The sequence below is a fragment of the Triturus cristatus genome, chromosome 11 (genome assembly GCF_964204655.1).
Source record: "Triturus cristatus chromosome 11, aTriCri1.1, whole genome shotgun sequence".
In the NCBI taxonomy this organism is placed as follows: domain Eukaryota; kingdom Metazoa; phylum Chordata; class Amphibia; order Caudata; family Salamandridae; genus Triturus; species Triturus cristatus.
In genome coordinates, this window is record NC_140594.1 from 851,697,464 (window position 1) to 851,721,965 (window position 24,502).

The window sequence follows — 24,502 nt, forward strand, 5'->3', positions numbered from 1 at the left end:
TTGAGGGGTTCGTACATAACCTAGACCTTTCTGTAGGACTTTATTTTCAATGTCTGTCAATACCTTTTGAGAAAGATTAACTATTAAATGATCCTCTTGGTGTAGCTCCGAGTCTCCACTATATTCTGTTGTGGTTCCTCCCATTGTACTCTTTTTTGTTGTTGTTGCTGGTTGCCTCTTTTTCGCCCACACCCTCTGCTCCAGCTTCTGTCTAAAAAAGGTTGGTTGTTGCCGGGTGGGTAGAACTGGGGGGGGCCTTGGGGGAATATTGGGTACTGCCAAAAGGCTGGCCCTTGGAACTGTGGCATCTGGAATCCTGGGAAACCTTGGCGACCTCCCCTTCTAGGGTTGCTCCCACCCCAACTCTCAGTGCTTGAGTCACTGTTGGTGGATGAGCCCTTTCTCGTGGTATATGAACTTTCATCTGAGGAGTTACTTGTTCCTGGGGGAGCAAAGTCTGCTTTAAGGTATGGGTACACCTTTTCTTTATCAAATATTTGTGAATGTCTTTTTGTAACTTCCTGATTTTTTGCTTCATCAGGTGTTCCTTGTACTCAGCAATCTCCTTATTTAGCTCAGCCAGTTTCAATTTGAAAGCGGTGACTTGAATCGTGGTCTTGAGTGCGCTCTCTGCTATTTGGATCCTAATAAGCAGGGCATCGGCTATCCTTTTAGCTGTGTTATTTATAAGGATTAGTAGGTCCTTAGTGCATTTCCATGCTACTAGGGACCATTCTTTTTTGAAGACATCATCTTCAAGGAATAGGCATGGGAAGTTCTTTACTAGTAGGCCGTTGGGGGCTATATTAGCCCTTAGATATTCTGTCATCAACGCACCGTGTAGTGTGATTTTGACCCATTTGCGTTTCATAGATGTTAGGGATTGCCAGTCTTCTGACTGGCTGCCTGTCGCTGCACCACTATGTGCTCCCAGAAGTGAAGGTGCTCTTAAAATGTCTGCAACTATCTCATCTCCAAACCGAAGACCTTGGTTCTCCTCCATGGTATGGTGGTCACCGGTCCCTGGGTAGGAAGTCCCTGACTCAGGAGAATATTGGTCGTAGAAGGAGTAGGCACGACCGGTAACCCTGATTAAAAGAAACAAAGGTGCATGTCTGAGATTATGTGTCAGGTAGGGCGCTCTATTGTGCGTTCAATATGTTTCCACAATAGATTTTATTTTATTAGGTCCTGACGAATTGCCACCAGATTGTTTAACGACCAGGCGAGAAACATGTTGACCGCACAATAGAGCGCCCTACCTGAGACATAATCTCAGACATGCGCCTTTGTTTCTTTTAATCAGGGTGCGAGACCCATTGATTAAAATAGTCTTCGCTGGTACTACCTTACCTGTTTTAAAATTTATTTCAGGTTATACACCTCCACACTTTCATCTGCACTAATTAGGCCCTTCACCCCCACAGCACCAAACAGCATTTGGAATAAAAGATCTCCGCCAAAGAGCCCCATCATAGGGAGCCCGTCAGGTATAGCAGCGCCGACCTGATGAGGAGCAGCCCATATGATGAAGCATGACACCTTGCCGGGTGTGTGAGGACCCTATATTCCAAGTGGAGGAATCCTCATCCTCCTACACTTCATGACCTCATAAAACCAGTTTTCCCTTGTCTCAATATTAAGAACAGCATACCTTTTGTATCTTCTATAACTCTGCAGCCATGAATGAAATGGAATGGCCACCAAATCACACTTGATATACTAACAGGATAACTAATTTTGTGAGGTTGCATGATCTCAGATCTCTCCATTCAGAATATCTCAGAAATATATCCCTCGGGAAGATGTGCTTGCGATTTGGGACAATCCTGTTTACCATGCACTGGTTCCTCAAGGGTACTCTTGAATCCAGTGACAACCAGTGTTAAACCCAGATGGCCAGCATCACAGGAGTACATTCGCCCAGTTTCAGGAGCTCTTTGTTAACACATTCTGAATTGTTAATAGTTTTCTTAGATTCTTTTTGGGGATACCTAAATACTCCCTGCTTTAAAAGTCAGCCCAATATGATGTAACGGCACCAACTACTGTGGTCTGAAAGGAAAAGCTCAAGTTAACAACCTCTTCAGAATTCTAGACCGAGATTAACATATTCTTGCAAAAGGTGCTTTTAAGAGTGCTGCGGCAACAAATGATGGACATAATACCAAATGAATCAAACATTCAACCCCAGTCAAGAGATTTGGGTTATATCCATCGTTCTTTTCCTCACTATGTCACCCCAGTTTGGACCCAGCCATATGCAAATCAGTCTTGAACCTGTTCCTCATGGGAAAAGTCCAGCCCGAACTGCCAAGCCAGGTCCTCCGTGGAGCGGAAACAAGCATCCTGGAACCGTTTTCTTGGTAACACCCCTCATCAGCCAGGATAGCTTGAATCCAGTGCACAGCGAGCAAAGAAACCACGTTTGGGAACACCCATCCCACTTTCGGCAAAAAGTGCTGCGGCAACAAATGATGGACGAATTCTGAATGAATCAAACATTCACCGCCAGGCAAGAGATCTTTTAAGAGGCATATGCGGACATATACACAAATGTCACCATTAAATTGTGTGGAGGTCAAGGTCCCATTGACTTCTGTCAGAGGGTGGACCTTAAGTGTGATCTGATTGAACCCTTTGTAGGTCTTGTTTACAGCGATGTAAGATAGGCACCACAGTTTGCAGAGTTTTGTCCACTGGTTGTATGTGAGTTGTTTATTGTCCTTTCATCCATGAGCATGACAGGTAGTGTCTAAGGATTAATGGGTGTGTCTAGTGGGCTGGGGTTTTATCCTCAGTGCCTTGAGTTGGTTGTGTTTCTGTTGTGCAGCAGTACACGACTCATAAGGCAAGGGCAGGTACTCTGCGCCGGCATACGCCTGAATAGATTCCCTTTTGTTTGTGGTCGATCATGTTGCAATCATGTTGCTGAGTGTGGTCAGTTTGTCACCTGCATATAGATTCACTTTTGTTTGTGGTGGATCATGTTGCAATCATGTTGCTGAGTGTGGTCAGTTTGTCACCTGCATATAGATTCACTTTTGTTTGTGGTCGATCATGTTGCAATCATGTTGCTGAGTGTGGTCAGTTTGTCACCTGCATATAGATTCACTTTTGTTTGTGGTGGATCATGTTGCAATCATGTTGCTGAGTGTGGTCAGTTTGTCACCTGCATATAGATTCACTTTTGTTTGTGGTGGATCATGTTGCAATCATGTTGCTGAGTGTGGTCAGTTTGTCACCTGCATATGATGTGGTATTCTGCAATAAGGACTTTGCTCGATGCATTAACATTTGATTAGTAATCGGTAGCTGTTGAAGGTCAGTTCAAAAAGTAAGGGCTGACACATCATTTCTATAGTAAATCTATATAATTGATGGTGTCACTGATTATATGTGAAGAACATTTAACACAGTAACACTTAAAAGGAGTGTGCGAACCACACGCCTCTAGCTGTAGTGGCTCTCTCACCCCAGGATGTTTGCAGCCCCTTTGCAGAGTGGTATCAGGGGGTGCATCCGTACTTTCACACAGATGCCTTTACTCTCTAAGCCGATAGTGTGCCCTGCCTTCCCTAGTGGCAATAAATGGCGTTGTCATGTACAACGCCGAGGAGAACTCACTGAACACATCCTGTCTGTCCTCAGAGAAGGAATTCCCAGTTACAAACACAAGGGCAGGGGTCAAGTTTTTCACATGGAAACGAACTCATTCATAAATGAATGCCATTGTAACGCAAATCAGGCCTCATGATGTCAGCACTCGTTTATACGAACACATCTCGGTCATGCGAGGAAGCCTGACCTAGTTCGTGGGGCCCGAGAGGGGCTTCCGAACTAAATAGTGACAAAGGAAAGGGGCAAACGTTTTCCATTTTGACAAACAACTAAATTAGCTTTAAAATCCAGGACGCCTCCCCCGCCAAAAGAAAAAAACAGAAAAGACCACACACAACCGTTGTCGTGAAACAAGACGCGGCGAACTACACCACAATCACAAGAAACTTCTGAACTAGATTAATCAATGTGACATATATTCATTTTTGCTATAAAACCACAAAGGGTCTAATTCAGAAGACATTTTCAGAAAACTCGATGACACTGAAGACAAAAAATATAACAACAAAATACTCCTCTCACTCAACAGCAGTATATCTTTTTGTGACGTCTCAAACAATTATAATGCTTAGTTCGACTCCCAGCTTCTTGAGGCGTTCACCAAGTGCGGATCCTGTCTTCTGCGTCTAAATCTATTCTCTCCTTTTATTCCAAATAGTGAGACACAGCGCATCTTTGACTCGCCCCACAGCAAACCAAACAGCAGCCAGCAGGAGGATATTCATGAGAATTTAAAAAAAGCATTTTAACATTGCCGATGATTGTTTTGTTTTGTCATGGGTTTGTAAATTAAAATATTATCGTTGGATGAGCTGCCACGCACTTACCAAATTATAAATAAAAATACAAAATATAATTGTCTAAAAGCAAAAACCTTTTGTCTCAAAACATAAGCTTTGTGATAAATGACGAACACTGAAGGGAACTACTTTGTATGTGAATGGGCTTCCCTCACTCACAGTGAAGTTGGACAATGCCCCATGCTGTAGTGGGTGGAACCGTGAAAGAAAAGTGTGTACGACACAACACCTGACCAATGGCTGAAGAGGGCTGGCTGGAAGCTCCCAGAAGATTATTTTAAATATACAACATTATTTCAAAAGATCTTGGGTATTCATAAAGCAGGGATCAAACACTTTTTCGTAGAGCTTTTTTTATATCCAGCTATTTCTGTGCTGTTTGGTTTTTGACAATTACTGAATTATAGTTAACACTTTTTAATAAGGTCAGTGTGACTTAGTAACTCGTTGACATTCCCTTCGGGTCTCGAGGGGTGTGTGAAGGTCTGTGGAAAATGCAGAACTTCAAAGAGGTTGCGAAATTTTTCGCTTCTGCTTGTAAACTGCCATTTGGGACAATTTTTATTGCCCACAACGTTTTTGAACAAAAACGTTCTGCCTGAGATACGCTTCAACGAAAATAGTGCTGTTCTTTTCTGCACTACCACTGTTCGCTACAAAGCTTTGCAAAAGGTAAACTTGCACAGAAAAAATCTGTATGCATTTTCTTACCTGGATGCATTCAAAGACGGTGAATAATGGCGGCTCCTCCGATAGGGCGGAGGAACGTCTCACCCACTGCTCTTTAACCATTGCAAAAAAAATTAAATGATAATAGGAAGACGTTATCATCATTTTCTTTTTCTGCGCGGGACTCCGAGCGAAGTGGCGGCGGGGCGAGGCTAAACTCAACAGGGCAGAGTAAGGGGTGGTTTGGACTCCCTAAGTGCGCCTGACAGTTTGGCCAGCCCTCTTGGGCCGGACAAACTGTCATGCGCACCTAGCATGTTCTCCAACTGGTTGTATTGCACAGCTGAGTGGAGAACATGCCCAGGCTCCCAGGCAGTGTCTGAGCAGCCAAACAGACCAATCACGACGCTGCTGATACAGCATCATGATTGGTTGGGAGAGAATGGGAGCCTGGGTGCTTCCGGTGCTGCCAGTGCCGAATTAGGACGGAGGAGAGGCGTAAAGTGTCCGTGAACGTAAGTTTTTCAAATTTATTTTTTCATCCCACCACCCCCGTTCCGAGGCAGCTGCCAATGGTGAAAATGGTCTTGCATATAGTGAAAATGGCCATTCATTGAAGAAAAAAATGTTCTCGCGTGAACACGAAGGAGCATGTCTGCCAGAGCAACAAGGGAATGTAAGTGGGGCCGTAATGTCTCTTCTGTCATATTTAAAGCATTTCACCAACAGCAAAAGATTTGTTCAACGGTGGAGCTCTGGATCTGCACAAAAAGTTTCAAGTGTGCTAACCTGCTGTGCTATAGATAAATTCTGGAGGGTTTGCATTTGAACATCCTTCTGATTTTAACTCTGCAGTGGCTACTGCCCCTGTGCCTGATCTGAGAACTGAAGAACCCAGTTTTGACCAGAAACTAGTGAGGGATACTCTGAGTCCCTAATTCTGAGTCCCTGATAACTATATTGCATTTAGACTATTCCATTGCATCATTTACCTTAAAATGGGTTCCTGGTTCCACTTGATAAAACTAGGACTATTTATTTGCATAATTAACCTTAAAATAAGTATCTGGTTCCACTTTATAAAACTAGTTGTAGAATATTTCAGGGCCTTCCTCATTATTACTGGAGACTCACTGAGAACTGCCTTCACTTGTAATCAGGGCCACTGCAATTATGCGATTTTGCAGGGTTTTCCCCCCATAGTTATGACTTTACCTCACTAGCCGCATCATGCACCTTGTGCTGCATCATGTTCAGATTCCAACAAAAAAGTGTTAGTAGCTCAAACAGATCAAAAGTTACATCAAAAGGTCTCTTGTGGTGTTGCAGAGTGGAATACCCTTTGCATACGTTAACTGGTCTGATTTCAGTTGTAGACAAAATAACAATCTATTTTTTCTTCTTAAATCAACTAAAAACATTATGCCACAGAAGGTGCCATGTTATCCTGTATAAATTGTTTTTTATTGCTCCATAATATGTTAAACCCTGTTCAATACTACAGCCCTACTTTAGAAACCTAGGAGTAACCATGGTTTTACACTCTCCATTGATACCACTTGCTATTCGCACAAAGAGTGCCTTCCATATAATGAAAACACTACTTCACATCATCCCATATCTTGCATACCTACTTAAACTGCAGACCATGCTCATGCTCGTATCCTCCAAGCTTGACTATGTCAACAGCCTATACCTTGGCACACCAGCATTCAATATGCCCAAATACAACTCATCCAAAATGCTGTCGCAAGGCTTCTTCTCCGCCGTCACCCAAGAGAACACATGACGCAGTCCTTCAACCACTCGGCTGGCTATCCATAGCTGGAAGGGCAATGTGCAAAGCAATCTGCATGGTCCACAGAGCCTCCTAAGGAAAAGGAGTGCTAAAATTCAAGCAATACTGCACTCCAGGCTTGCACCACTTATCATCCTCCCACCTTACCATATGAAATCCATAGGAGGCACTGCTTTCCTCTTACAATCGGCCAAGCTCTGGACCGCACTACCAGCAAGCATTAGAAGTACCCAGGAGCATATACACTTCCAAAGACAGGTGACAACGTGGCTGTTTTCTAGATAACTGAAACGCCTGCATCCAGACAAAAGAGGCAAGAAAACAGTGACACTCTCAAGTAAAATCCTCAGCTTACAATCCAGCAAAAAAAGGTGGACATTTGGTTTGCTGTGGCATTATATACTTATGTGCTTCCATATATAACTGTCATGGCCCACAGTAATACTAAAACCATAATATGCAGCGGTCAACAACAAGTTGTAACTTATACCAACTGAATTCCTATAATACATATCCGGTGTGAGGGTTGTCCGTCACCAACACTGTACAGCCAAAAACCAAACATCACCGAATGAACAGGCATGGGATAACTGAAGAGATTGGTCAGCCATTACTGGACAATTTTGGAGGACTTTAAAATAGTCCATTCACTGTAGGTGTAAAATATCTATACAACCCGATCACTTCTTTACATCTCACATAGACACTCAGATGATAATACAAATATCCATCCGTACAGATCTCTCCATTTCTCTCTCCCTCCAACATGCCAGCTCAGGACCACAACTATACACAAAATCTCAGATTGGACAACTCAGCAGATTAACCAGTAAAGCAGAAAACATCATATGAAATACAATGAAGGGACCTGCAGAGCTGTTTAAAGCTGACAACATACTGAAAACCATCAAACTGTGCATTGTCTCTCACTCTCCACCATCCAGCTCATTGCTACATGCTACGTCCAAAATCACAATAACCACCTCTCAGTGCTCACCACGTATGACACTGAAACACTCCCACATAGGATCAAAACAAAACACATCATTCCAGCAACATTCCCTACATGGTTAGCATGCTACTCATGTAGGCAAGTGCTTCAGAGCCCCCGTAGTGACATTAAGCAATATATAAATGCTGCAATATAATACAATACAATACTTTGTACATACTTCCAGAGGCCCTGCATATATCCAGGTGACCTGATTTAAACAAGACCTGAAATTCAGGTCTTGATATTTTCAGTCAGGACAGTTTAGCTGCTGTGTCTTGTCTTTCCACATGTTTCTCTCAAGAGGTGTGTTGTGCAGACTGTGCTATTAGACTCCTCCAGTATTCAAAGACCTATCTGTTTCTTGTATTCCAGAAAGCCTACCAATCTGCATGCCAGGACAGGGATCTCATGAGACAGGCGGAGTGTGCTGATGAATGTGTTAGTGTTGTTGCTCTGTCCAGCTTCTGTGTGGTATGGTAGACAAGAATCTAGTCTTATAGATGCACCAACATACTGGGAAATATATCAAGACATATGTTTCTATGAAATATCAGCAGTCTTTGGGACTCCAACCTGCTAGCAGAACAGGTGTAGGAGAAGGTTGCAATTATGAGTCTCTCCTTTGTGAAAACCCCAAGGACAGATCATATATTGAGGTACCACTGAAATAAGAGATGATGTGCAGGGATTTGAGGGAGTGCATAGTTACTATTTTTTTCTTTCTGTGATTTCTTTATTTTTAAAAACATTTTTTTTTTTTGCTATTCTAATGGTCCACCTTATGTAGCTGTGTAGAGAAGGGTACAAACGTATGCATATCGTACTTCTCATCTTACAGTTTATTTCCCAGGGAATGTTTTGTGCATGCTTTTAATTGTATGTGTCATGTGGCAAAGTGTGAGGTCGTCTTCCCTCTACAGAGCATCAATGTGTCCTCTGCAGCTGACATGTGCCCCCACACATCCACATGGTCTGTCTGGCTTTCAGTCCAGACAAATGTTTGCATATATATTTTAACTCAACCCCATTTGGTGGGTCTCACATTCTTTTCAGTAATACACCCTCCTCAAAACCAATATGCCTCCGCAGACTTCCATAAAGTCACCGTCTTTACGAACCTGCATCTCCCGCCAAATAATGTTTTTTTTAACCTCCTTTGGGATCACCCAGGTAAACATGTGTCCTCCTTTACATTTGAGAACAAGTTGACAGATATGTGTTTTCTTAAGCTTTGTGCGTCCTAAGCATTTGCTTCCACATTTGTACTCTGGTAAGTTAGGGGGAAAAGGCGTAGCTGTTCCCATTCTCATGTGTCATGGAAACAAAAAAGGAGACTACAATAGAAGCAGTTGGATTTCATACCTTGGTTCCATGCACACTGACAAATCTCGCTTACCATTTGATTTTAGTAAAATGACATAAATAATTTTATTTACTTAGAAAGGCTTTCAACCAGCCCTCTTCATTCCTTCATCCACTGCTGTGTGATTCACATTTTTCTTCCACCCACTACAGCATGCAGCATGGGGATAGGTAAGCCCACTTTTCCCATTGGCTAACTTCACTGTGAGTGACTGCATTCTGCTCTTTCGGAAGAAATCCACCCACACACAAAGTAGTTCCCTTCAGTGCTGGGGACTACTAAGGCAATGTGTTTTTAGAATAATAGCTAACGTTTGGCCAATTTGTTTATTTGTGATAGCCTGACAACTCCTCCAACAATAATGTTTTACAAAAAATGACAAAACAAAACAAGTATTGGCAAATGCAAAACACTGCAGCTGATGCTAGACATATTTGCTCCCACAATGTTTGTTTTCCTCATGGTATCTTTCTGAGTAGTCAAAATATATAAGAAATATAAATCAGGTACGCAGTTCCTTCAGGGAAAGGAATATGCTCCAATAGGAGCATGGACCCTCACCCACCCGAATAGGTGTTATGCTTCATCATTGGGCTAATTCCTCGTCGGGCCGGCAGTGCAGTGCCCGATGGGCACCCACAAGGGGGCTCTTTGCAGAAGATCTTTTACTTAGCAGCATGGTGAAGTGAACTCCTTTCTGAGTCGAGAAGCGGAAGCAAAGTATGCTGGAGGGTATCTGCAAAATGTGTTTATAGAAGTTCATGTGCTGTTCTTGTTTACTCTGTCTCTGTTAAATTTGGAACAATGCAGTCGATACAGAAGGAACTGTTAGACAACAGAGGGAACCTTCAAGGTTTAAAATTTAACAGTGTTTAGGCTCTGTTTTGATCTACGACTCGAGCCATACTATGCCCACTCTCAAGTCTAGAGTACAGAAAATGATTTTTGAAGCTTTGCTAATATTCAGCAGATCACATAGTTATAGAAAAGATGGGGAATATCAATGTACTTTTCAAGTAGTGCATCCAGGTTAATTGTGTGCTGTAGTGGAATTAACAGAGCACAATGCATGGAACATGGAACATAGGGCCTGATGTAGAGTTTGACAGACGGGTTACTCCGTCACAAAGGTTACGGATATCCTGTCGACTTCATTACAAGTGTCCTAGGATACAATGCATTTGTAATAAGCTGGACAAGATATCTGTGCTGCTTGTGATGGAGTAAACTCTAAACCAGGCCCATAGTCTACTGACTCTTCCGCTAAGTACAGAAAAAGGAATCACACAGAAACGAAGCCCGCGCACACACTTCGGAATTACCAGGGCAGATGTTAGTGTGGAGGTCGATTACTGGGGGGAAAAACCAGTGTGCCAGTGCCTTAATTTTTAATAACAAACTTCTGCTTTGGAACCAACAATTTTGCTCTGTGGGTGGTGCATTGTACATGGCTCCTGCCCAGCAGATCTTCAGTGCTTTCAGCAAAGCTGCCATGACTTGGCTGAAGGCACAGAGATCTCCACTTGCCTGGCACAGATCTCAAAATATGGCTGGTTGGACACTTCATGGGCAGTGGAGTACATTTCTTTACTGATCTGTCAAATTGAGTTCAGCCTGTAAAACTTTAAATGTATAAATTCATTCAAGACAATATATTTTTCATCTATATAGTGATCCTACGGAGAACCATAATGGTCATGCAGTTGAAAAACTGAAATAAACAAGGAAAAAGGAAACAAGCAATCTCAATTGTGTTGTTGAAATCCCTCATCACCTACTGTCAATATTTAGGCTTGATGTCAATGGACCACAGTAAACATAAGTGACAGACTCCATGTGTCCATTTTGAGAACAGAGAAAATGTACTTGAATTTGAACTTGAACATAAGGAAAAATACCACTGCACAGGAAGAGGCCACCTTACATTAAGACCAAAAATGGATGATGACGATTCATGGGAACGCCAACAAACATTTCACATGCGCACAATGAACTGACACAAGTTGCTCATCATGTCATCAAGTCATACAAATGCAAACAGAAGGAAATATGCACTCTACAACGATAGGGACAACCGACTATCAGCACAATATTACACATATGTGTGACATCATCGTGTCATTATGCCCAACCTCGAATAAGTGGATTTCCAGTCAGGAACACAAAGGAAAACAATGAAATCACGCAGGTCAGATCTGCCATTTTCTAAGATGACCACTACATCCAAACACTGCATTAATAATCACACTTCCATCAAGCTGCAGGTAAGAAAATGGCACCAATGACACAGGATAAAATGTTCGAAAAGCATGGACAACATTAGCAGAGTCTATTAATACAAGCAGCAACATTTCCAGAATGTTTACAAGATTACTTTGGTTGACAAGCTGAAGTTTTCTACAGCCCTGCGACTCGGGGGCTCGAAGTATAAATGCTTTGCTTTACAAAATATTAGTGAATTTGGCTAGACAAATATTAATACTTTTGAGCATGACCAAGAGGCCTGACAGAATAATACAGGAACTCTGAAATACTTGCTAATATATCAGCAGAACCACTGCTTCTAAAAGGACTACATTGTGGGTTCCATCTATAAGGCACAGGAATAAACATTTCCTCAAGTATGAACTGTACTTTGAATACAGTTAGTTGATTGTGGTTAAACTTCTGAGAGATAAGATGAAAACATGTAAATGCTATGTGATGTCAGACACTGTTCACAATACAATGAATAGCTGATATAGTACTTAGTAGTACTACCATACAGACACTCAAATAATACATTTTTGCCTATATTTCTCATATAAAATACAAACATTTATCTTGATGAAGGGCAAGAATGAAGGACAAGAATGCCCTTGTTATTCCTTCATCTACTGCTGTGTCATTCACATTTTTCTTCCACCCACTACAGCATACAGCCGGGGACTACAGTATTCATTACACTGATTGTGCCTTACAATTGCAAGGAACAGTGAATTTATTAAGAATAATTGCCCTGATTTATATATAGGCGGACAGCCTGCCGTTTCACCATGGGGACAGAGTAAATTACTTTATCCACAGGATGTAGGTACCGCCCACCTACTTTATAAATGACCGCCAAGTAGGCATTCATTTATAAGATGCATTGGCAAGAACCACAGTCACATTGGGTTGTGTCGATGTATTTAACTCTTTGCTATAGGGTTGCGCCAGCAGGATGCAGCCCTGTAGCAAAGAGTATTATTTTTTCTATTTACAAAAAGAAAATCCTGGAACAGGATACATTTTTACCCATTATCCGATCAATATTTAAAACCCTAGAATCTCTCTTACTTCCTGTTCACACTAAAACACTCTACCCATTTTCACAAAGATATTGTATCAATCAAATTTCCAAACAAGGTAAGCATTGTCATCGTGCAAAATGCAATTCACTTGAGTGCGAAACAGAGTGTTAGTGTTTAATATACAGTTATTATTATGCCATATATGATCGCGCAAGGTAAGCAATGGGTAAACAATTGACATTGTGCAAGGTACAATTTATTTTGTGCAAAATAAAGCGACAGTAATAGCAAATACAATTACAATTCTACAATCATTTTTACACCTTAAGCAATGGGGCAGCTTCGGCAAAATGAACAATTATTGTTGTGCAAAAATACAGTTTCTTATGTGCAAAATAGAGCGACAGTAGTGCAAAATACTGTTATAATTATACAGAGAGCTATTAAGCAAGGCAGTTATTAACTTTATACAGAGTACCCTCTCTTTTATTCACCCTCCACCCTCTCCATGACTATACAGGTCAACGCCGTCTCCTCCTCCTGCTTCAAAACCCTCCGCATGCTCCACAAGTTCTACAAGTGGATCCCGACTGAAACGAGAAGAATGGTCACCCAGGCCCTCGTCAGCAGCAGGTTGGACTACGGAAACGCCCTCTACGCAGGAGGCTCGTCCAAACTCCTGAGACGGCTCCAACGCATCCAAAACGCCTCTGCCCGCCTGATCCTCGACATCCCTCGCCGCAGCCACATCACACCCCACCTGAGAGACCTGCACTGGCTCCCCGTCAACAAGAGGATAACCTTCAAGCTCCTCTCCCACGCACACAAGGCACTCCACACACCGGACCAACATGCCTCAACAGACGCCTCAGCTTCTACACCCCCACCCGCCAGCTCTACACCGTTGACCTCGCCCTCGCCACAGTCCCCCGCTTCCGAAGAGCGACCTCCGTTGGCAGATCGTTCTCCCACCTCGCCGTCAAGACCTGGAACACCCTCCCCATCCACCTACGGCAGACCCAAGACCTGCTGACCTTCAGAAGACTCCTCAAGACTTGGCTTTTCGAGCAGTAGCAGCATTCCCCACCCCCCAGCGCCTTGAGACCCTCACGGGTAAGTAGTGCACTTTACAAATGATATGATTGATTGATTGATTGATTGATTGATTGATTCAGGGTACATTTGTGACAGCGTGCCAAACAATACATTACATCTGCTCGAGATGGAATAGTCAATGAAGAGAGAAAAAAGAAGAAAAGAAGAACACTTTAAACAGGCTTTGTTAGAAGGGTAACTGTTGAACCTATGCTTTTATAGTCTATATTTACTAATCAAACCTTTTTACTAATAGTGCTGCTAGGGTGTCCCCAAGGTGGAATGTGGGTGGTCTATACAGCAGCCTAACATACACATACATGAGTAAATAAAAAGAAAATATGTGGAATATTTAAAAAAGGCCCTGCCTGTGCCCAGTGTGTAAGGGAAGCGCTGAATTGGAAAAATAAAAAGCAATAAAAGCAATGTTTTTTAAACAAGAACCACAATACCGCAAGGGAGACGAGGAGGCCGGAGATGGAAAGCAACATATAAATCTGACAGCAAAAACATAACTTTTATTTGTTGGTTGAGGATATGTGAATTGGGAAGGCCAAAGGAAGGCTGATAAACCCAGGGGAGATGCAATAACAAGAATAATAAAAATAATGGCTCTGTCTCTCTAAAATGTATTGACTGTAGTGCTGATTTATAGAGTACAATACTAGAAGCAAGAATAAAGCTCCCATTTATTTCAGTGCAGGTCTATAATGTTGAATTGTTCATTAACAAATAGTCTTTGCGGATGCACGGTTGCTAAGCTATGAGAAGTAAAGGAATGGAAGCAGCCAACCACTGTAATGTACAACACAGAGCAAATATTCGCCATGACAAGCAACTTACATAGACAACATGGAGCCCCACCTTACAGGGAAGGGGTATCACCCCAGATATCTGAAGAAACCATAGGCCATGGTAACCATCCTCTACCTGACTGAGGGACGCCAACTTAACTTCAACTTGTTCAGGTAAAAGCTCGGAATAGCATAATGCAGTGCCACATATAAGATGACTTTATCAGCCGTTTTTAACAACGGTAATTTAGCTACTAGAGGGAATAAACATAGATCATCACTTGATAGGAAACATAATAAATGTCTTAGAAAACAGACGGATTTAGGTACAGAAGGCTTTAGCTTTTGGAGACCTCATATCATCAATTCTTCCAAAAAGTACAAAAGGATCAAGTATACAGGGAGAGTGGCCTTTGTGTAAGCCCCTTTCAACTAGTGGCATTCCTGTGCTTTTCAAGGTTTGCTATTGCTTTGAAGGGCAGCCATCAATGCCAAGGCCTTTCGTGGATGGTTACTGTAGCGTCCTCCCCAGCCCGGAAGCATGCAAACGAACATACCACACACCAAACTCTGTAGTGCACTCCTTCATTTTTCAGAGTGCAGCCGTTAACAAACTGTTTCTATGGCGTTCTGAACCTTATTAACCACACCCAGACACACTCAAATGATCATGTCCTTCTTCTACGGAGTCTATAAGGGACCCAGAAGGGCCCTGCTATACATATTTAGAAGGCATTACATCTCCCCCTCTTTTATATTAAAAGCACAAATATTACACCTATACATCATAGTTCTTCAATGAGTCGTCGAGGTGCTTGAACCACTATTCCAGACCTAGTTGTGCAAGGTTGATAAATTGGAGGAGGGAGGCCTGCCTCAGACACCAGGGATGCAGAGATAGGTGTAGGAGGTGGGCTCTCCAGACTTTCAGGCGGTCAAGTCTCACTTCTGATATCTGGAGCCGACGAACATCGAGGTAGGTGCTTGAAGTGTGACGAATCTCTTGTGATGGTCTTTCAGGGACATTGAGTGGTCACTATATGTCCTTTGCTCATCACAACCCTTTGGGATTCAGCATCAAACAGAGAATCAGGCTTGCGTTTCCGTTTTGGCTTGACCAGGACCCTGTGTCTTTCCTTGAATACCGTGTCTCAAGCACATCTGTGTTTATCAGCATAGGTCTTCATTCTGGACTTGTGCAAGGAACCAGTCGTATGCATCTCGTCCACATCTGTCGACCTGTGAGGGGTCCATTGCAGCAATTTGGTTCCCATGGCTCTCCCAAACATCAAGGTGGCAGGGCTTTCACCTGTAGTGGAATGGGGAGGTGATCTGTATGCATGAAGGGCTGAACATAGAGCTGATTTGAGAATCACTTCCTTCTAGCGCAGCGCACTGAACTACTCTCTTTATGGTTACCATGAAGCGTTCGACAATGCCGTTGCCCTGTGGCCAGAGCGGGGTCCTTTTCTGATGTTTGGTATTCAGGTTAGTGAGAAACGCTTTAAACTCTCGGTTGTTGCATGGTGGACTATGGCCGGACATAGGAATAGAGAGGACACACCATTTTGCAAAAATGTCATTTAATGTACCAATGATTTTCACATGTGTGGTTGACGACCCGTCTTTCACCAGGGGAAATCTTGAGTACTCAACAATAACTACCATTATATGATGTCCATTGTTAAGGGGTTCAAAGAAATCAACTGAAATCCTCTCCCATGCCTGCTTTGGTAGATCAGACTTAACTAATGGATGCTGCATTGTTTTGGGAGACAAGTAGTTGCACAATGACAGGCCTTTAATTCTCTTTTAACTCTTTCATCAAGGCCAGGAAACCACACTCGGTCTCTAAGAGCTCTCTTGGTTGTGACAATGCCACAATGACCATATTGGGCTAGTTCAATGACTTTTTGTCGCATTCTCTCTGGAATGACAATTCTAGAACCTCATAATATAACGCCTTTTTGTGTGACGGAGAGTTCCTTGCCCACATTTTGAACTTTTGGCATTCAAAGTCATCCATTGAGTGTGTTTCCTCCAGGGTTACTGTGCAATAATGTACACACAGATCGTGATCTGTATTTATAGCAGCAAGAATTTGATCCACTGAAAGAGCTGCGGGTATGCTTGACTTGACTATAAAGTTAAGATAGGCCTCAGCCGCTTTAGATGTTGTACTGTGACATTGTAATAGCACTTGTGAAATGTATTCAGCCACATTTTTATCTTTCCCTGGCCTATGCACAATAGTGTAATCATACTCTTGCAATCGCGACCCACACCTCATGATGCAAGAGGGCATCTTGGCTTTCAGATTCCCAAAAATAGTAAGTAAAGCTTGGTGGTCAGGGACAAGTGTTAATTGTTTTCTGTATAGCAACACACAGAAGTGTTCACAAGCTCACACCACAGCTAGACGTTCTTTTTCAGGTTGGGAATAAGCAGGTTCAGTCTGCGACGGACTCTGGTGCGCATAAATCACAATGTACCTTTGAGCGTTGTCGTGTCCACTGTGCTGGATAAGGATCAATCTCAGACACACTGGGCTAGCATCTACTACAATCTCAGTATAACGTTTTGGATCGAAATAGGACATTTCAGTAGTGTTCTCAATTGTATGTTTTATTTTCTTAAAGCTTTGGTCTCATTCAAGTGACCACTTGAACAAAGCATTCATTTTTGTCAAGTCTCTCAATGGGGTACTGACTGTGGAAAAATCACCAATATACCTGTAACAGTAACTGGCCATGCCAAGGAAGGATCGCAGCATGGTCACATCTTGTGGTGGAGTTATGGACGATAAGCCTTGCATTTTAGCCGAATCTGGTGTTATCCCCTTTTCTGAGAAAATATGCCCCAAGAATTCGAGTTTTGTTTTGTGACACTGAAATTTTTTTAGTGTTTACAGTGAGACCAGCATTAGCCAGTAATCGACATACTTATGTAAAGGGTTTGTCATGTTCTTTTCGAGTGGCCCCAAATAAAAGTATATCATCACTATAATTTAAAGCTTATGTGACAGGCTGTATTATGCATCAAATAACATCCTGAAAAAGTCCTGCAGCTGATGACACCCCAAAACGTAGTCATTTATATCTGAACAAACCAATATGGGTTGAAAAGATGGTAAAGTACCTGCAGTTTTCCTCTAGCTCGAGTTGATGATACCCCTTGTTCAGATCAAGACGAGAAATGACTTTGACATCATTCAGCTGTGTAATCATATCTCCAATGTGCGGACCAGGATGTCGTTCTCTCTCAATTGCCTTGTTAGCTTGGTGCCTGTCAACACAGATGCGCACGGGGCCTCCACTGTCTTTTTTGGGCACTACCACTATGGGTGAAACAAATGGTGTCAGACCAGTAGAGCGTACAATGATATCACGTTTTAACAAAGTTCCCAGTTCTTTCTGCAAGTGAAAAGCAATTTCACTATGTCTTTAAGCAACAGCGCGAATGTCCTCATTAAGCTTTCTTAGTTCATGAAACAATGACGGGAACAGACTTAGTATGTCTGCGCTTGCATTTATACTATAGGTGATGGAAATCAGACCCATGCCTTCAGCAGTACTGAAAATTAGTAAACATGCACTTGATGAAGTCCCTATAGGAACATGAATAAGTGCTTGTAACTTTGTCTTCTTGTGTCACATAGATGCTACAAATGATCCTTGGCTTTACAATGGCATGGAGGCAGCCCACGTGTATACCTTTGTCTTGGAAGGTTTCAGACGGGACACCAGCAAGAGTTCATTGTACTTCTCTGGCGAGATGATGTTTATCGATGCACCACTATCAATGATGAAAGGTATGAAACAACCATTTACCTTTAGTGTGATCTTGGGGCAATGTCCAAAGGAATGTGGTTGTTTCACGTGGTGATCTTGCTTGGACTTGGACTCTTCGCTGTATGAAGCTAAACCCATGTGCTCACCTCGTTCAGCAGTCGACATCATCATCGCACAGCCACCTTTTTTAACTGTTGCTTGACAATGACGTTGAAAAACCCTTTGAGAATGAATTCAATGATGATCGACCTCATTTATTTTCCACGTGCCTCAATTGGTGTCGCTGCTTGGGCTTGTAGGCAAGGCTAGGAGGTTTTTTGAACTTTCTGGCATCCATTTTCTCATTTTGACATGACACAGTCAGTTTCTCTTTCGCTTTGCAAACTGTTACAAAATGTTTTTCTTTCCCGCAACCTTTGAATGTTTGTCCAATGGAGGGACATTTACCTTTGTGTGGAAAGGAGAATCCTCATCAGAACAACAATTTCTTTTTTCTTGGAGACATCATTGTAAGGCCCTCAACCTTGTGTCTCTGCTTACTTTTCATGTTAAATGCTGATTCCTTCTGGGCTATTCCAGCATTCATATCAGCAGGTTGTCTATCTTGCTCTTTCTTCTGTGTGTATGTGTCTCATGCAGCATACGTTGTCTTAACAAGACCGTCAGGAAACTATCGATGACTCCGAGAGGTATGGCTTCTTCATCATTGAATTCATTTAACTTGCCATGCTTGCTGAGGGCCTCAAGGGAGAAAACTCCTCCATCGTTTCTCCAGCTTGCTCTCTGGCTTGGTTGAAGATGCACATTCATAGTCAACATTCGGCATTGGATTGAATTTGATTCCTAATGGCGTCTTAATCTGACTACTTCTACCGGTACCGAGGCACAGACACGCTAAGATGCGGTCTGCCTTGGGAATGAATAGGGTTGCTGAGCATAGTAAATACTTTTTTCTCCCTACAGGAATCTAGATAACCTTGATTTCCCGCATTTTCACTGCATTTCTTATTGCTTTTTTCAAACCAGTTAGAGGAAGGCACATTCCTTTGTGTATTCTTATTATAGTATAGGGTTTCTACAGGCCCCTCCACCCAGACAGACCATGAGGAGTATTTTTGCCACAAAATAAGTACGTTTCAAAAAGAAATTGATTTTATGTTACATGTTGTGTGCGTCCTGTTTTTGTCCTTGACCACAAGTGTTTTTAATTATGTCTTTTCAACCTTGCTTGCTCACAATTGAGATATCGAGTGTGGTATATTAACCCACACAAGATCTGAGCACTAATTAGGTTTACTTTCAAGGGCACTTACACCATATTATGAAGTACCTTGTTTTACGCGCAGCGTAACGTCTTAACCTGCCCTCAAGAGCGGTGGGCAGGCAGTATGTATTAATTTGCATGACAGATACTACGTGTTCAGAATCAACTGTATGTATATTTTTTTCCCAATGCTCACACAATAGGTGTGTATTCATAATTTTAATTTCACTTTATTATAGGTCCTACATGGAGTGGTACACAAAGGACTGGTCCCTTTGTAGTCCTGAAGGAGAGGTTTAGGGGATACCTTGAAACATGTCGACACAATACTAGGGATTGTAATTACATAACAGTTACTTTTCTCTTTTATTAACTCCTATGTATCCCTACCAACTAGGAGCAGGAATAAAACATTAGCTCACTAGTTAGGTAATTTTTAAACATCACTTACACCACTCCCCCTACACTCCACTACACATATCCTCACAAAGTAAGTGCTCCTAAGTAACTCCGCAAGTCGCAGCACGCCCCAAGCAGTAGATGATTGGGATGGCCCCAATGATGAAGTATGTCACCTAGGGGCAACCCTGGGTGAGTGAGGGGACTCAAGAAAATACATTTTTCTTTTCTACCAGTACAGGTGGTCTTTCACCCAATTGGTGAATCCCCCGTTTTTCTTGGCTAGGCACTTTTGATCCGTCATCTACGGATTCTTTTTGCTGTGCTCTGATAACACAGGAGGGTGAACCTAGCCCAATCCTCCTCCTCCTTCCCCTAATTTTGATTTGTACATTCATAGTCGACATTCGGCATTGGATTGAATTTGGTTCCTAATGGCGTCTGACGGTAAGACTTTTCATCAGCTTGTGGTGTTTTTTTATCGCTTCTTTCACACCGTCACCTGCAAGATTTTTGAAGTATTTTATGATCTTTTTATTATTTGTTTCTTCGAGAGTGTCAATTAAATCAATTTTTTGATCCAGGCAGTCCATCTTGTGCCAATATCTTGTTTTTTGGCAGTATCGCATGGAAGTGTTGGTTTCAAGATAACAGCAGCATGATGGCCAGTTGTGGACCTCACTGACTTTGAGAGTAGGGCCCTCTCCAGCGTCGTCTGCTGCCAGCTAGGACCTGCTCCATTCATACCATCTGTAAGCCCCAGCTGCGGGTTTGCATCAGTGTTGTTGCAGCTGATCTGATGTTGTATGGCCTCTTTGTCATCTTTGATGGTGAGTCACTGCTTTTTCTCATGTGCAAAGTCATCACCATTCTCCACTTTCTGCATTGTACCTGTTTTTCCCTGCCTTTAGTGTTTCTTGGCACCTGGATTCTTCTGGTGCGCTTTTACATCTTGCTATTGCAGCCTTCTGTGCTTCTCTGTACCTGGTTGTCACTGCCTTTAGTGCTATCGTACTCTATGTATGATGGCTCTGTGTTATGTTGCTGTGAAGTACCTTTTCTTTCGGACACACCAGCAGGTTCCGGGCTGACTGTGACTGAACTTTCCGTAGGGCCTTCACCTTCTTCGAAAGCCTTGCACTGACTGGAGTGGTGCTTTTACTCCACATACACTAACCATTGACTGCTTCGACTGAGATGCACGTGGCACGCACAAGCAGTTTGCTGGACCTTGGCAAACACTCAAGTAGAGTATTCTCACTACTTCAGGTTGCAGATCCCCTAACTCGTCGCCAGGTGTTGCATCATCCCCTGAGCGGTAGCATGTCAATGACCATGCCACACACAGAGCTCTGTAGTGCACGTCTTTATTCTTCAGAATGCAACCGTTAACTAACTGTATGCATTGAGTCATGAACTTTATTAACCACACCCAGACATACCCAAACAATCACGTCATTCTGCTACAGAGTATGTCATTCTTCTACAGAGTCCATCAGGGACCAAAAGGGTCCTGCTATACACATTTACAAGACACTACAGTTACATTTGCCCTCTTTGTTTTCAAGTTTTAGTGATGGGGCATCAAGTTTTCCTTTTTCAGACTGAAGATTTGACATAACTTGTAGATTATAATTGAGAGCCAGTGTGTGTTCTCTGATAAATTTACTTTGCTTACACAAACACAGTTTAACTGCTAATGTATCTCTTTTTTGTTCAGGAAGTGTTTGGTGTTTTCATAAATTAGCCTGTTATACAGATACAGTGCTATACCCTATTTATCATAATACATCCATTTGTTTTACTTTCTTGTCATGATAACATGTTCACAGATTTACATATTATTTTGCTGGCAGCATAAAGACATGCATGCACATTGGAATTCTGAAAGGTGCAACACAAGCGTTGCCCTTTTCAAGTAAGTATCTACTGTGCAATATTTGGATTACTTATAAAGCATCTTGTGATACTTTTTATAACACTCTTAATGGAGGACAGAGCTTAACTCATTTGTTGGTATTTACATTGTATTGTATAGTTATTAAAAGAATTCTTCCCATACCCCTTGTGACTGCGTCTAATCAGGAAAGGGGGATCCTACTTCCAGGTTCCATACTGTGGTAGACTAACATGATTCTTCATTTAGAGATTTTCTTTCTGGACCACATGGCAGCAGTACACAAAAGCTTGCCCAACCTTTTTCAAAAAATCCTCTAACAAAAGACCAGACCATTTCCTTTTGAATCCTGTATGGGTGCTCAACAAAAGACATATACCTGGGAATAAAGATATAACACCACTCAATTAGGCACTGGAAGCATAAGCCATTGTGCTCAACACGTAGGCATGTCGATGGGGTTCATTATGCTGTGTCTTTCAAGTGTTACGACAGAGCAATACAGTGCATATTTGGAGCCACAGAAAAATGGCATAATAGATGACAGAATCAGTCTGGTATGTTATAAAGTTTACAGCACACAGGATGCTTTTTTTTTCAAAAGTTCCTTAGTGATGTGTGGTGTTTTTCAGCCTGGAGATAGAAAGACTCAAAAAGGAGGGTGCTGATTGAGGGTTACCTCTTGTGACACCAAGCCTCAAACCATTCACACCCATGTACATATCTCTAGTTTAAGTTGTGCTACTTGATCTTGACAATGTTCATTTGCATTTGCCTAATGGGCTTGTATTGCATTGTTGTATTTTGCTCAATGTGCAATTATGGATTTCCATTCTCATCCTGTATGTGCACCTAGATCCCTTAATAGTAGCTTCTTATTGTGAGTTATCACTATTCAGTTCTCCCTGGAAAGGGGGGGAGGGTAGGTTCATGTAACTAGTCACCTATAATGTGAATATGCTGCAATTGACAACATGCATTGTACCAATGTCGTTGTTGATTGGGTGCGGTATCACCTCAATGTTTTCTGAATCCATGGTAGTCCTCTCACGGGCAACGGCTTGTGTTGGACTGGACAACTGTATCTTTCTCCTAGACTGGAAGCAGGTTGGGCCTCCAATGGTCACACACTCATTTAGTGATGCTTCCCAGCTCAACCACAGTGGCGCCTGTGTGGACATGAGATATAAGTCTCAACGTCTTGTTTCTGAAAGCTTTCTGGTATTGTCGTTGTATGGCATGTTGTGTTAGGGAATGGTATGAAGGTGGGAGGTACTGTGTGTTACGATGAGAAAATTTCTATTCAATGTTTTGCATAGCACTACCTTTCCTTGTAACCACTATAAAGTGCTCATTGATGTTACAAGGGGTGGTATGATGTAATGAGGTGTTGGGCGGTGAAGCATGATGTGTACGTATACAGAGTGGGATGGGGAAAAGTTGAGCAGAGTGGTGCTATGTGATTTGGTGTCGGACGGTGCACAAATGGTGTGATGTGGTGTCAGGTGACAACAGTTTGCTGATACTTTGGTTTAACACAACACAGGGTACGACCATATAGGAATTATCTCCCTTGGCAGAATATCATGTATGGCGGGCATTGGCAGAATTTCATGAATGGCAGACACTTCATGGAAAAGAAGCCTGATGCGTCTGAGCCCACCAGAGAACAAGGCCATGTTATTATAGCCTTGAGAGGCAGAATAATGAACTAGATCAGGGGTCTTCAACCTTTACTACAATAAGGGCTATTTATGCTCAATGAAAATCATTGAGAGCTATTAATATTGTAGTGTTGTAATTAAGACAGCATCATACAAGATTACATTGGCAGCCACCCTATGCAAGATTACTGGTAGTGGTAATAAAAATAATCCATACTTCTATAGCACAAACATATCACCCTTTAAGGTTTCAAGGCACTGGGGGCCATCAGGGAGATTAAGTGAGCTATTGCCCAGAGTTACATGATGCTGAGCAGAGCTGCCGCTGGCACCGGGGATCAAACCGTGATCCCCGCGCTCTGCAGTCAGCTGCTCTGGCCGCTGTACCACACCTCTTCCTGGTCACCTCAACGCAGGGCTGCCAGCAAGGATCACTTCAATGCATCACACCAGGCAGGGTTGCCAGAAGCAACATAAAATGGTTTTGTAAATTTGGAATGCCTTTACATTGGTAATATATAGCAGCCAATATTAGCAACCCCTGGCACAAAGGTAATAACCTTAGGACGACGTTTTCCCTTGTGTCACATGATTTATCACTTAAGCACTAACATCATATATATTGGAAAATCAACCATTTATCTCCAAACAAACTTAAAAGTTCTGAAAAATGCAATTTTTTTTGTCTCAGATGTATTTCAATTTTGGAATACATATGTTAATTCAGCCAAGCAAAAGCTTCAAATTTAGTATACTGGACTGCTCACAGTAGAGCTACTTTTAGGTAGCTGGAGGGCTACCGGTAGCTCCCCAGCTACTCATTGGAGAAGCATGAACTAGATGAATGTCAGAGAAAAAGAGGTGGTTCTAAGGTGGACCAGTTATTGTAGAAAGGTTTTCTTTCAGTACTTAGTAAGGTGAGAGAAAGAACCAGAGACAGCTCAAACCACAGTCTGTTTTAGGAGATGCGACACAAAGAGCGTTTGATAGTTTCTCATCTTCTGAAACTTGAACTATCCAGTCGCAAACCTTCGCTGCTCCTGATTACACACAATCATCTTAGAGTGGAAGGCTAATCAAG

General features: G+C 42.3%; 1 protein-coding gene across 4 annotated transcripts in view; it reads right to left on the reverse strand.

Annotated features, from left to right (window-relative positions):
• Positions 1-24,502, reverse strand: part of LOC146785528 (glypican-5-like) — a 1,360,250-nt gene that overhangs the window by 761,650 nt on the left and 574,098 nt on the right. The gene's annotated exons all lie outside the window — the stretch shown is intronic.